The sequence below is a fragment of the Pleurodeles waltl genome, chromosome 4_1 (genome assembly GCF_031143425.1).
Source record: "Pleurodeles waltl isolate 20211129_DDA chromosome 4_1, aPleWal1.hap1.20221129, whole genome shotgun sequence".
NCBI classification, from domain to species: Eukaryota; Metazoa; Chordata; class Amphibia; order Caudata; family Salamandridae; genus Pleurodeles; species Pleurodeles waltl.
Window position 1 is genome coordinate 709,151,037 of NC_090442.1, and position 13,369 is coordinate 709,164,405.

Here is a 13,369-nt window from a genome sequence, read left to right on the forward strand (position 1 = left end):
TGGTGCTGTGAGAAATACGTTTTCTTTCTGTGATGAAGCATATTTAGAAAATGTGCCTTTTGAGAGCAGTGATGTTCCTTTTGTTTTTGACAGAAGGGTTTGGATACTTTTATCTGCTTACAGAGAAATGCAGGAGAAATGTAGGCAGTTGGAACATGAAAATAAGAATTTACGTGAGCAAATTAGCCAGAATACATTAATGCAAGATAATGCTGAAATGTATAAAAATGCTGTTTTAGAAGAATCTGTCTTTTCCCATTCCAGTAATGAGGGGGTTAAGACAGCTTCGAGCTACTCCTAGCCTCCGTGTGAGCCAGGTTTTTTGGCAGTCAAAGTGCATTCCTTAACTGATAACAGGGACGGAGCTCAGAATGTGATTTACGAGTTACCGTTGCAAAATGAAGTAAAACGAAAGATTTTAAAGTTTCTTACTGTTTGCATTAAGCAAGAGACACCAAGTTTCATTAGCTTGTTTGATTTTTGGAAACAGAATAGCCCTCATCTGAGTGAAATCCTAACACTTTGGTATATGGTCACTGGGAAAAATTATATGCAGCTGCGCGCTTGTGATTTGGCAAATGAAATAATGCAGACTTTAGGTTTCTGCGCAGTGCAAGAGGGAAACACTGATGTACATGTAAATCAAGAGCAGGGGAAGAAAAGAGTGCCCCTAGCTAGGATCATACACTAGATCTGGTACCTGCAAGACAGGGCTAGAGTACCACAGGTAAAAGAGTCACCAGTGAAATTGAATGCACCATTTGAATTTGTGTCCACTGAAGATAAAAAGCATGTTTGTTTTACTAATGATTGATTGACTGAAATGTTGTTTTCTAGCACAAGAGAAGGAACAGTGTTGTACAATGTGTGTCAGATTTTAAAGCAAGAGCTACGTGAGATGTGTCATTTTTACGCTGATTCTTGGTTCATTGCCAATGGTTTAGCCGTTTGATTTTCCACATGGCTTGCACCTAACTGGTTCAATTCCCTTGCAGATGTTAAAGAGAAAAATTCAGAGAGAGAAGTGTACACCCAGAATTCTGACTTAGTGGGGATGGCTAAGTGGGTGCACCAGAAATGTGAACAGCTGGGAGAAAAAGCCACTTACAGGTGGGCAGAGAGGAGTGAGATGCACATTCCCCTAGATTTGATAAAAACTGTGCAGCACGCACAAAAGCAATCTGTCATGCAAGCAGTCACAGAGCAGTTGGGGAGAGGAAAGTTACCAGGACAGAAATGGCAAATTGATCAGGTTTTAGGGGGAGTAATTGCTGCAAATTACGAAGGAGAACTCGAAATTATGCTGATAACTAGAAAATAACCTGATTTATTCATACAAATTGGAGACAGAATGGCCCAAATTGTCAAAAGTGCAGTGAATGGAGGTTTGGTAAAGAATGAGTCTGCCCCAGCCCTCTTGACAGTGCAAGAAAAGGGAAGCTGTGGTGCAGCAGATAAAAACCTCAGTGCTGAGGTGTGGGTTGAAGCCCCAGATGACCCTCCAGAATCTGCAGAAAATATAACAAAGGGCCCCAAAAACGTCCTGCTGATTATAAAACAGGGAAAAGAGCAAGAGTACATTTCAAATGACAAATGTTATTTGCAAGAAAAGTCATACTTGTTTCTTTTGCAGATCCTGCCACGTTTCGCCACTGTCCCTGAGTGTGCTGTGTGGTCCCCCTTCGGGTGTGTGCGTGTGGGGTCGGGGAAGGGACCGAACCCCCAACCTCAACCTGGCTGAGTAAAGTGCCAGCACCATGGATCCATTTTGCGCAAATGGCGCCTTCAGTTCAAGTTCAACTTGTTTGATTGCATTCTTCCACTGGAACTAAGCAACCTTAACAGTTAACTGTCTGTGTTTTATCGTGTGGAACTCTGACTTTCACTTACCTTCCAGCAAACCTTTCAGGTGGACCGTGCACCTTTACATGAGTAGTACTCATGCTGCATCAAATTGCTATTTTAGAGACACTATCATCTCATTCAGAGTATAAAAATGTCAGTCTTTTCTGTGTAGATGTATCTGAGGTGAAAGGTTATGAGATCAATGTGTTAATCCTCTTCCATTGCTTTACAGGGATTGCTTTGATCATTCAAATCTGACTTGCTGATAATGTTTTTTTGTGCTGATGTTTTTTTTGTTTTTTGTTTGAAACAAGAGATATGTGAAACAAAAATTCATTGGTCATAGGGTGGAATGTGATGCTATTAGTTTTGTTTGACCAATGACTTTGTGTTTCACCACTGCGCATATTAGTTGCTCAATGTTCACCAGTAGCACATTATATGTTTTGTTCAGCCTAGCCGCCTATTGGCTTGGACATGGCATTAGCCATTACTTTTGGTATTCAATTTAGCTGCCTATTGGCTTTGACATTGCATTAGCCATTACATTCTGTATTCTGCCTATTGGCTTTGACATGCTGTATTCAGTTCAGCTGCCTATTGGCTTTGACATGATATTAGACATTGCATTTTGTATTCAGCTCAGCTGCCTATTGGCTTTGACATGACATTAGACATTACATTTGATATTTAGGTTAGCTGCCTATTGCCTTTAATGTGGAGTTAGACATTGCAGTTGAGAATCCAAGCTGTATTTTTCCAAGCTGTGTTTTTCCACAAGATGAACCAAACTGTTTTTCTCACACCAGACTAGACCTGATAAGAGAGGGTACATTTGGTGTTTTCCCTTCTGCTCAGGATTGGGAAGAGGAGGAGTCTAGGAGATCTGGCCAGTCTCCAAAGGCTTGCATAGTTTTCCCAGGTCTGAGAGGAGGGGGCACGCTTTTGTAACGGATGACTCGGGCTTCAGAGAATTAGATTGAATTTGCCTGACTTCGGACTGGAACTTGGTGCCAGTTGCCAGTCTCCCGTGTGGGTAGATAATCTCTTTCTCGCAGTTGACCGGAGTCATCAACTTGCAGACCCCAGAAAGATGAAGCTGTAAACAGTTTCTCACACGGTGAAGTATTTGTTTTGCTTTGCATTATATATATAACCTGCTGTGTACATTGCAACTGAGAAGTACTGAGATATATTTTGTTTTAATGCTGTGACTACTTTTGTGCTTGAAATCTAATAATTTGTCTCTCTCGAACTTGTGGGTGGGGAAGAATTAACAACAATAAAGGTCTTCTTTGAACTCAGAAGTGCATTCTTGATATGTTCTGTAAGCTCTGATACGAGATAAGAAGGAAAGCAGAACACCACTGTTGTCTGAAACGATCCACTTGCAAGAAAATGGAGCACTGACAGCACCTGCACTTGAGGGGGGAGTCCTGTGGGATGGCGGATTGGTGACATCAGGTCTGACTCCAACTGGGTACATAGTTCTTGGATAGTGGCACGGTCAAACCTGTAGGTGATGAGTAAATGTTGGATAGTGGCACGGTCAAACCTGTAGGTGATGAGTAAATGTCGCTCCTCCATTGTCAACAGGTCCACCAGCGGTCGGTACACCGGAGGATTCTGCCATCTTCTCCAATGTCCAAGCTGACGGTGCCTCGGAAGGACAACAGCAACCACAGAGTCAACAAAATCCCAGGTATGTACCCACAGATTCACAGAACACGACACCAAAGAATACAAATCTTCCTGTATGTGTGTCGAGTGTAGGCCCAGGTATGTGTGACACAGTTGCAAATTAAGCCATGTGGGCCCCTGAAATGGCGGCTGCCTGACCTCTAAACTGGGACAGTGGGATGTGAGGTAACTGCGCTGGCGTTGTACACCGTCGCGGTAGGCGGTCGTAGACTCCGGCGCAATGCAGCATTGGTTAACATTGGACCCAAGGGTCCCAGGAGCCAATGATGAAGTGCGCCGGCGGTGATGATATGCACCGCCGTGGACGTCATCGCCGCGGACGTGACCGCCATTTTCTATCTGTTCAATCACTCGATACCTGATCTTCGACAGGAGAGGACCTACACTGCAAGTGCTGCTGTGACCTCGGTCTGGAAGAGACAATGGCTGCTGCGTCTGGGGAAAGGGCCCCTGCCTTCACTGCTCAGGAGTTGGAGAAGCTCGTGGACAGGGTCCTCCCCCAGTACACGCTACTCTACGGTCCTCCAGACCAACAGGTAAGTACCAAGGGAGCACGTTGTATGGGCTATGCCTGGGTGGAGAGGGCTGGTTGTAAGAGGGAAGGGGGCAGAGTGCAGTGAACATGAAGGACTGTGAATGCATGTGCCACATGGCAAGGGCAGGGATGGGGGCCACTCACTTCGACGGTGCTCTTGCTAATGACTTCTCTTCTTCCCCTGTGCATGTCATGTAGGTCAGCGCCCACCAGAAGAAGGACATTTGGCATGCCATCGCCAGGGACGTCCGGACCCTGGGGGTCCACCAGAGACGGGGCACCCACTGCCGTAAAAGATGGGAGGACATTCGCCGCTGGAGCAAGAAGACATCCAGTTGTTAACGTTTATCTGATGCGCCACCCAATAATATGCTTCCACATCTGGCAGGGACAGGGCCCCACTATATTGATTACGTTGCAGGGTTTTGAGAGCAATTCTCGGGTGCCTGTTCTCCCATAAAAAAGCCCGTACACCCCGCTCCGGGAAGGGAAAACCCCCAGTGGGATCCGGTAATACATGTTTTGAAAGACATATAGTAACTTCGGTAAGGGGATCATCTTAAACATGGCCACCCTACCCATCAGGGTAAATGGGAGACCCCTCCATATCAGCTCGGCACATTCCAGTCACCCTCTCCAAATTACGGGCATAACAGAGGTCCGTCATCCGTGTCATAAATATAACAAGGTACTTGAATCCCTTACTTGAGTATTTTAGTTAACCTGGAAGGAAGTGGAGAACCGTGTCCTCCTGTGGGGTGTATAACACTGATTTATCCCAGCTAATCTGGTACCCAGAATAACTCCTGTACTCTGCAAAAATCTCAAAGAGTCTCAGCAGAGAATCTAGGAGTTTCGCCACATACAGGAGTATATCATCTGCTTATAGGGAGATATGCTCTACTTCCCTTCCCTCCCGTCAGCCTGAACCCATATATCTTGGGGTGTCTACCCGCTAGGGATGCTATGGTGAGGGAAAATAGCAAGGGGGACAAGGGACATAGATAATTCAAATAAAACAGTCTCATTAACTCTGACCGATGCCACCAGATTACAGCAGAGCAGCTGCACCCTTTCACAGTATATGGGGCCCACCCCGAATCTCTCCAAAGTGCATTCTAGGAAGGGCCAATGCACTGCATTGAATGCTTTTTCAGCATCTAGAGCCAAAAATATGTGTGGGTCTGCGTGGCGCAGGATGGGGGGAGTACCCAATCTCCCACCAAAACATAGCCGCTACCGGAGTCAGTTGCCTGCCACTCGTTGCCCCCTAAGGTCTGCCATTCCTCTATTGCCCAGTCCCAGGATCATGGAAGCCAAAGCCGTTATGGCGCGTCAGTCCTTCGGCACCAGTCTGCACCACGCTGCTGCAACCCCTCAATTGGGGGGGGGAGACAGAAGGCACCGGGCGCTATACCACTGCACCTCCTCTCGCCGTTAGGCAGCACCACTGACCATCAGCACCTCACCTCAGGCATCTAGTCCCTCTCGCACACATCAACTGATGGGATGGGGGGGTGGCCCCACCGCAACACGGACCGAGCCGGGGTCTCCACTCGGCCGCCCGGCCTGAGCTGCCGATCACCAGGCGGGTCGGAGGGCCTCAGCTCTGCCGCTCCCTCAGTCACAGCCTCCTCAGGGGTTCCACTGCCACTCCTCTCACTCTCGGGGGGCTCACCTGGGAGGAAAGTGGATCTTTGTACACAATTATGACGCACCGGGACAGATCTAGGTTAAGGCGCACCAGTCCTCAGCTCCATCTTGGCTCCGCCCCCTGTCCACAGGAGTTCTTAGGCCTTTTGTGAGCAGGGCAGTTCTCTGGAACTTGGCCGAGGTCGCTGGTTCTGCTGGATTCATTGCTGTTTTTTTGCATGTTCTTTGAAGCAGGAGACAGGCCAGTAGGACTGGGGCCAAATCAGTTGAGGTCTTCCTTCTTCTCTGCTGGAGGTTTCAGCTAAGCAGTCCTTCTTCATGTCAGGTCGCCAAGAATCTGGTGAGCTGGGTTCAGGGGTGTTCCTAGATTTAGGGGTGTTCTAGGGGTTAAAGGGCAGTAGCCAATGGCTACTGTCCCTGAGGGTGGCTACACCCTCCTTGTACCCACTCCCTTTGGGGAGGGGGCACACAACTAATCCTATTGGTCCCAGTCCTCCAAACCAAGATGGAGAATTCTGCAGGGAGGGGGTCACCTCAGCTGTGGACACCTTAGGGGTGGTCCTGGCTGGGGTGGTCTCCCTGTTTTCCCTAATTTTCCTGCTGGCCTTGCCGCTAAAAGTGGGACTTTGTCCTGGGAGCGGGCAACTCCACTAGCTGGAGTGCCCTGGGGCACTGTAATCTGAGGCTTGAGCCTGAGGCTCTCCGCCAGGTGTTACAGTTCCTGTAGGGGGAAGGTGTGAAGCACCTCCACCCAGGACAGGCTTTGTTTCTGACCACAGAGTGCACAAAGGCTCTCACCCTATGTGGTTGGAAACTTGTCTGAAAGTGGCAGGCTCTAAGATGCCCTCTATTTGCATCTTTAAATAAGTCCCACACTGGCATCAGTGGAGGTTTATTGTGCTGAGAAGTTTGATACCAAACTTCACAGTCTTCAGTGAAGCCATTATAGAGCTGTGGAGTTTGTAATGACAAACTCTCAGACCATATACTAGATATGGCTGCACTGCACTTACAATGTCTAAGGATGGACTTAGATACTGCTAGGGCATTTTGCTCATGCAGCTATGCCCTCACCTGTGGTATAGTGCACCCTGCCTTAGGGCTGTAAGGTCTGCTAGAGGGGTGTCTTACCTAAGCCATAGGCAGTGGTTTGTGGGCATGCCACCCTGTGAGGGGTATCATTTCGACTTAGCCTTTTTCTCCCCACCAGCACACACAAGCTGCAAAGACAGTGTACATGTGCTGGGGAAGGGGTCCCCTAGTGTGGCATAATACATGTTGCAGCCCTTGCGGATCTTCCATGGCCACAGGGCCCTTGGTACCATGGGTACTTTTTACAAGGACTTAACTGTGTGCCAGGGTTGTGCCAGTTTATGGAAACAAAGGCATAGATTTTGAGAAAGAGGATCCCAGCACACTTTCAATCAAAGTTGCCATCAACACTAGGCAAAATGTGGGGGGATAACCATGCCAACAGGTTTCTTTGGGGAAAGGGACTCTCACCTCAATCCAGAAGCGTGAGTCCAACTACTCTGCACGCAATGCCCCCGGCCCGTGACTCTGACGACGTGTCCACCCTGGGCTGACCTCTCTACACCCCCACGACGACACCTACAGAGGGAATCCCGAGGACCCCCCTGACCGCGACTGTCCGTGCTGAAGATATCAGTCACCTGGAGAAGCACTCCACCCGAAGCCCCCAGGCCCGAGTGAAAACCACTGGTGCAGCAACGACCAGCAGGTGGCCGTCACCCGTGCCCAGTCGGTGGCTTGCCAGAGGCCCCCCGTGCCCTGCCTGCAGCACCTAAGTGACCCACAGGTTCCTCCATAGAGTTCTATTGAGAACCCGACGCACTGTTTGCACACTGCACTCGGCCACCCCGGTGCCACTGAGGGTGTGGTGTTTGTGCCTACTTGGGGCCCCTCCAGTACTACTCCAAACCCCCCTGGTCTGCCCTCCGACAACACAGGTGCTTACCTGCAAGCAGTCCGGAACTGGAGTACCCCCTTTCTCCATAGGGGCCCATGTTATTTTGGCTCCTGTTTGACCCCTGCACCTAACCGGCCATGTGTTGCTGGTGCTGGGTGTTTGGGGTTATCTTGAACTCCCAACGGTGGGCTACCTATGCCCGGAGATTGAACCCGTAATTTGTTACTGATCTCAAAAACTGTACTTTACTTACCTCTCTCAGGAACTGTTGAAAATTGCAGTGTCCACTTTTAAAATAGCTTTTCGCTATTTTAAAGAAAACTGTGACCATTGTTGATTCCATTCAAAGTTCTGAGTATTACTGTGTAAAGTACCTTCTATTTAATGTACTTACCTGCTAAATGAATCTTGTGGTTCTAGAAATACATTAACAAAAGAATATTTTTCTATATAAAAACCTATTGGCCAGGTGTTAAGTCATTTAGTGTGTGTTTTCACTTATTGCTTGTGTGTGTACAAATTCTTAACACTACCCTCTGATAAACCTAACTGCTCGACCACACTACCACAAATAGAACATTAGTATTATCTATTATTGCCTCTATCAAGCCTCTCGGGGACCCCCTGGACTCTGTGCACACTTAGGGGGTCATTACGACCCTGGCGGAACAAGTCCGCCATGGCCGTGGGACGCGGTGGCACCGCCGACAGGCCGGCGGTGCCCCGCGGGGCATTCTGACCGCGGCGGCTCAGCCGCGGTCAGAGAAGGGAAACCGGCGGTCTCCCGCCGGTTTCCCGCTGCCCCAAAGGAATCCTCCAAGCCGGCGCAGCATGCTGCGCCGGCATGGGGATTCCGACTCCCCCTCCCGCCATCCAGTTCCTGGCGGTTCTCCCGCCGGGAACCGGATGGCGGGAGGGGGAGTCGCGGGGCCCCTGGGGGCCCCTTCCGTGCCCATGCCTATGGCATGGGCACAGCAGGGGCCCCCATAAGAGGGCCCCTAAAAGTATTTCAGTGTCTGCAAAGCAGACACTGAAATACGCGACGGGTGCAACTGCACCCGTCGCACCTTCCCACTCCGCCGGCTCTATTACGAGCCGGCGTCATCGTGGGAAGGGAGTTTTCCCCTGGGCTGGCGGGCGGTCTTGTGAAGACCGCCCGCCAGCCCAGGGGAAAACTCGGAATACCCTCCGCGGTCTTACGACCGCGGAGCGGTATTTCGGAGGGGGGAAGCCTGGCGGGCGGCCTCCGCCGCCCGCCAGGCTCGGAATGAGGGCCTATATGTCATTTTAATATAGTATTTACAGAGCCAGCTTCCTACAGAGATGAAATGGATCCTCCCTCCAACTGGACTAGTATGGTCTTACAGAATCATACTAGGAGGTCTTGGGCGCTCCGTGGTGGCCGACCTCTGGCTAGACCCTGTAGGTCTGAAGGTACCACTACCTTGTCCTTGCTCTGGATGCTGAGTTGACGGAAGACGGAGGCTGACTTGTGGGTGGCGTGGTACCACTCCCGTTCCCAAACCTCCAAAGGGGCATAAGGCAGGCTGCTGGCGAGCAGGCACCGAGAGGCCCAAGGATCTGCCCATAGCCTGAGAGACCTTGATCCGCTCAAGCTCTGAGTCTGCCTTTTCTCCAGATACGCGCAAGCCATCCATGGGCATGTCCATAAGGTTTGCCTAGACATCCTCTGAAAAGCCAGATGTACAGAGCCAGGCGTGGCGTCGAAGGGACACCATCCATAAAAAGCCCTACCCAGTGAGTCGGTCGTGTCCAAACCACACCGTATCGTAAACTTGGCTGAATCTTTCCCATTTTATACAGCTTGTATGAGAGTGTCCTGTGTGCCCTCAGGGACCTGGGGCAGCACATGTGCCACTATATTCCACAAAGTATGGAAAAAAACGGCCCAATAGGCATGAGGTGTTGGGTGAGGAAACTAGGATCATTTGGAGCTGGTCTATGGCGACAGCCGCTAATCCTATTAACAGGAGCCCCTGTGCTAGGTTTGGACCACGTCCAAAGCAGGGCATCAATGAGGGCTTCATTGAAGAGTAACAATGACTCCAATGTGGAAACCCCAGGCTGAAGCACCACAGTCAGGAAGTTAGTCCTGGCTGGCACCGTAGGCAAATCTAGGTCCAAGACCTTAGCTGCCCCACAAACCACCATAGCATATGAAGCTCTCTCCTCCGTAGCCACAGTAGGAGGTGACAGCATGCCAGTATCTGGAAAAGTATCCAGTCCACTGGCTTCCCCTAGTTCCTCATACCAGTCCATATGCTCCAATCCATACTCTAAAGGGTTATAGAACCCCTCCCATTTCTCCCTTGTACCTGGCTGTTCAGAATAAGCCTCATGAACTGATCTGGCCCCTTTCGGCGCCATCAAAGGTGGAATTGGCATCTTATGACATAATTCCAGCTCCAAGTCATATGGGATAAGGATGGGGCTCGCTCCACTGGTGGGCGCTGGCGGAGCATCGACGTCAGGAACCATGCCCAAGGAGGCCGACTGTGTAAACTCGGCTTCACCCCTGATCTGGTATCAGATCCTGCAGTCCCCAACTGTGCCGAGGCCGAAGGCGACGAACCCAACGGGGCCCTGCCGACCCCTCGGGGCAGCCCACTCAAATACAAGGCGCATGGTGTATTAAAACTCTTTGAGCTGAGCTGGGGTAACTCCATCTCCCGGAAAAGGGGGGGCCTTGAAGTCAGCCCTGGCATCGGTTCCCCAGAACAGTGCCTGGAACTTTGACATCCCTGAGACGGCTGACGGGTGTCGCAAAGTCCGCTTGGACTTCTTCTTCTTGTAGCTCTTCCCTGAGTGCCCGGAGGACCTTGAGTGCCAAGAAGAGGACTTAGGGGTCCTGAAGCAGTTCCGTGATCTCCTCCTTGATCAGGACCGTGACCTCCTAGGAGTCGCACCAACCAAAGTCAACTGCCGGGCTGCCATGAGCTTCCAGGTAGTCGGAAGACGACTTTGAGTCGTGGTCTCTGTCGTGACACCTGAGACATACCTGACATGTCACGATGGCAGGTGCCACACGGCTTGAACCCCATCTTCCTCAACGTCATCCTGCAAAACACTTGACAAAAAGGTTGAAAAAGGCCTGCCAAGAAAGGCAGAGGGTAGCTCGAATCTGGACTGACACTTAACCGGCGTGGAAGGAAAAGAACAGATATACGCGCACCGGGGTGGTGCCTTTATAGGCTACAGTGACATCACAATGATGCTGATGACACCACGCGGAGCCAAACGACTCCCGCAGATCCGGACGATGCCACCCGACGGCATGCTCAGAGTACTGCTCAACAAAAAATTCTGAATTCCTGGCTAACACCAGGAAATTCAAAGGTAAGAAATCTGCAGCTAGAAGTCGCTATATAGGCCAAATTAGCAATCAACTTGCCTAGAGATATCTATTTCGGAAAGTAAATCGTTATGTGCAAGGGCTTTGATGGTGGTGTTAACTCCTGCTCTGATTTTTGGATCTAACTGATAGACTGCTGTTCAGGAGGGAGTTATATCAACCTGCCACTTTACAAAAAATACAATTTTGCTCCCAATCTGCTTTGTAGGTACAAATTCTAATCAGATTGTTTCGTAACAATTCAGGAAAACACACTAGTGTGAGGCTATACCACCATCCCCCAATAATTTAGTCAAATATTTTCACGAATATATTCTTCTTTATCTGAGCTACTGTTTTTTAATTTATCAGCCCCATTCTACAACCTAAGGAATCTAGATCTCATAGAGAAGGTTAAAGTCCTTTACATTATTTTCTTGGCTGGTTATAAATTATTACCACTAGGGGATGCCATTAAAATACTAATATCACAAACCAAAGTTACAGATCAAGTTAAGTCTTTCAAAAGTGAAATAATTCAGCATTTGCTTTTCAGGTTCTCCAACAATTATCAGACTCTTGTAGGCCGAATGTAGCTAATTTAATTGTTGGCTAATATACTTTCCAAATACCTTTTGTTGTACCAAATAATTGAGGCCTAATTTTCTGCATTTTGCAAGACTTTTTAAAGAAAATGTCTTTACATTATCCTGAGCCCAATCATGTATACTTGTTCTGATACTAAACCTGAGTCTGAACTGTCCTAAAACATTTGTATACAATAGATTTTAGCTATTAATAATTCCCTAATATACATTTAAAAATTAAAGATACCTTTTGAACACGAATTCCATATTTTGTAAGTTTTGTTTCCGAATAATAAACTCGACAATTTCCGATTCTAATAAATGATAACCTCTCTTTAGACTACCAAAAATGTACCTCACTTTCATTGGTTCATACATGCCAAATAATGTTAATTCCTGCAAATATAATTTTTTCCAAATATGCATTCCAACCGCATTTTAACGCTCATGTTGTTCAACAACAAAATATATTTGCATATATTTAAATGTATTACCTGAACAAACTGTTTCAGTTTAACAAACTATGCCTCCTTTACTGACTTTCAATATATACTCAATTAGGCATACCCACTGAACTGCTAGACTTGGGTGATATTTTTCAAAGCAGGGCTACCCACACCCCCTTCTACAAGTCACTATCTGCATCCTTTTTAATACTATTTTCGTGGTATTTTCTTGACCAAACAGAAATGAAACAGAGATGTATCTGTTTATATTTTAAAACTGGATATTTTTGTGAGATTGCTGAAGATACACAATAATGTATGAACTGTATTCTCCGACCACCTTCTCGCCATTTGAAACCCTCAAATGAATAACATCTGAATATTCTTCCTTCATTAAAAGCCCATTACAGAGACAAATCGTTTTCTGTTGCCTCTACTAAACTTTGGAACCCTATCCACTCTATCATCACGCCCAACTTTCTTCTGCCATTTTTTTTGGGAAGGAGTGGAAAATTTAGTTTTTAATAAGTGAGTCATACCATGTATTTCTGGGTTAACATGAAGCAGGTGATTTGCTCCAATTGAATTTTTAGTCAGAAAAATGTGTAAAAAACATGAAAGGGTTGAATCTCAGCAAGAGAGTGTACTAGCTTCCTTTCATCTCCCACGAGAAGCATTGTACTCTAACACTACTACTCTATGCCACTGCACCACTACACTCTACACCACTTCATTCTACTCTGAAACAACCTTACCCTATGCCTTTACAGTCTATGCCACTCTACTCGACTACACACTACTCCACTAAGGGCCAGATGTAGCAAAAGAAAATTTTGCGAGTTGCAAATTGCGAGTCAGACCGACTCGCAGTTTGCAACTCGCAAAATTGTATGCAGAAAGGTGTCTCAGACACCTTCTGCGACTCACTATGGGGTCGCAAAGACCCACCTCATGAATATTAATGAGGTGGGTCGCATTTTGCGACCCCATAGCGAGTCCATGCATTCACAGGGATGGTGGTCTGCTGAAGACAGCAGACCTCCATGTCTGTGACTGCTTTTTTAATAAAGCCGTTTTTTTTTTTTTGAATTGCAGCCCGTTTTCCTTAAAGGAAAACGAGTTGCAATACAACAAAATAATGAAACCATTTGGTTTCATTTTTTCAGAGTAAGCAGTGGTCCACTGGACCACTGCCTGCTCTGAAAAATAATTTTTAGCGACATTCACAAAGGGGAAGGGGTCCCCTGGGGACCCCTTCCCTTTTGCGAATGAGTTACCACCCACTTCAAGTGGGTGTTAACTGCGAATTGCTTTGCAACC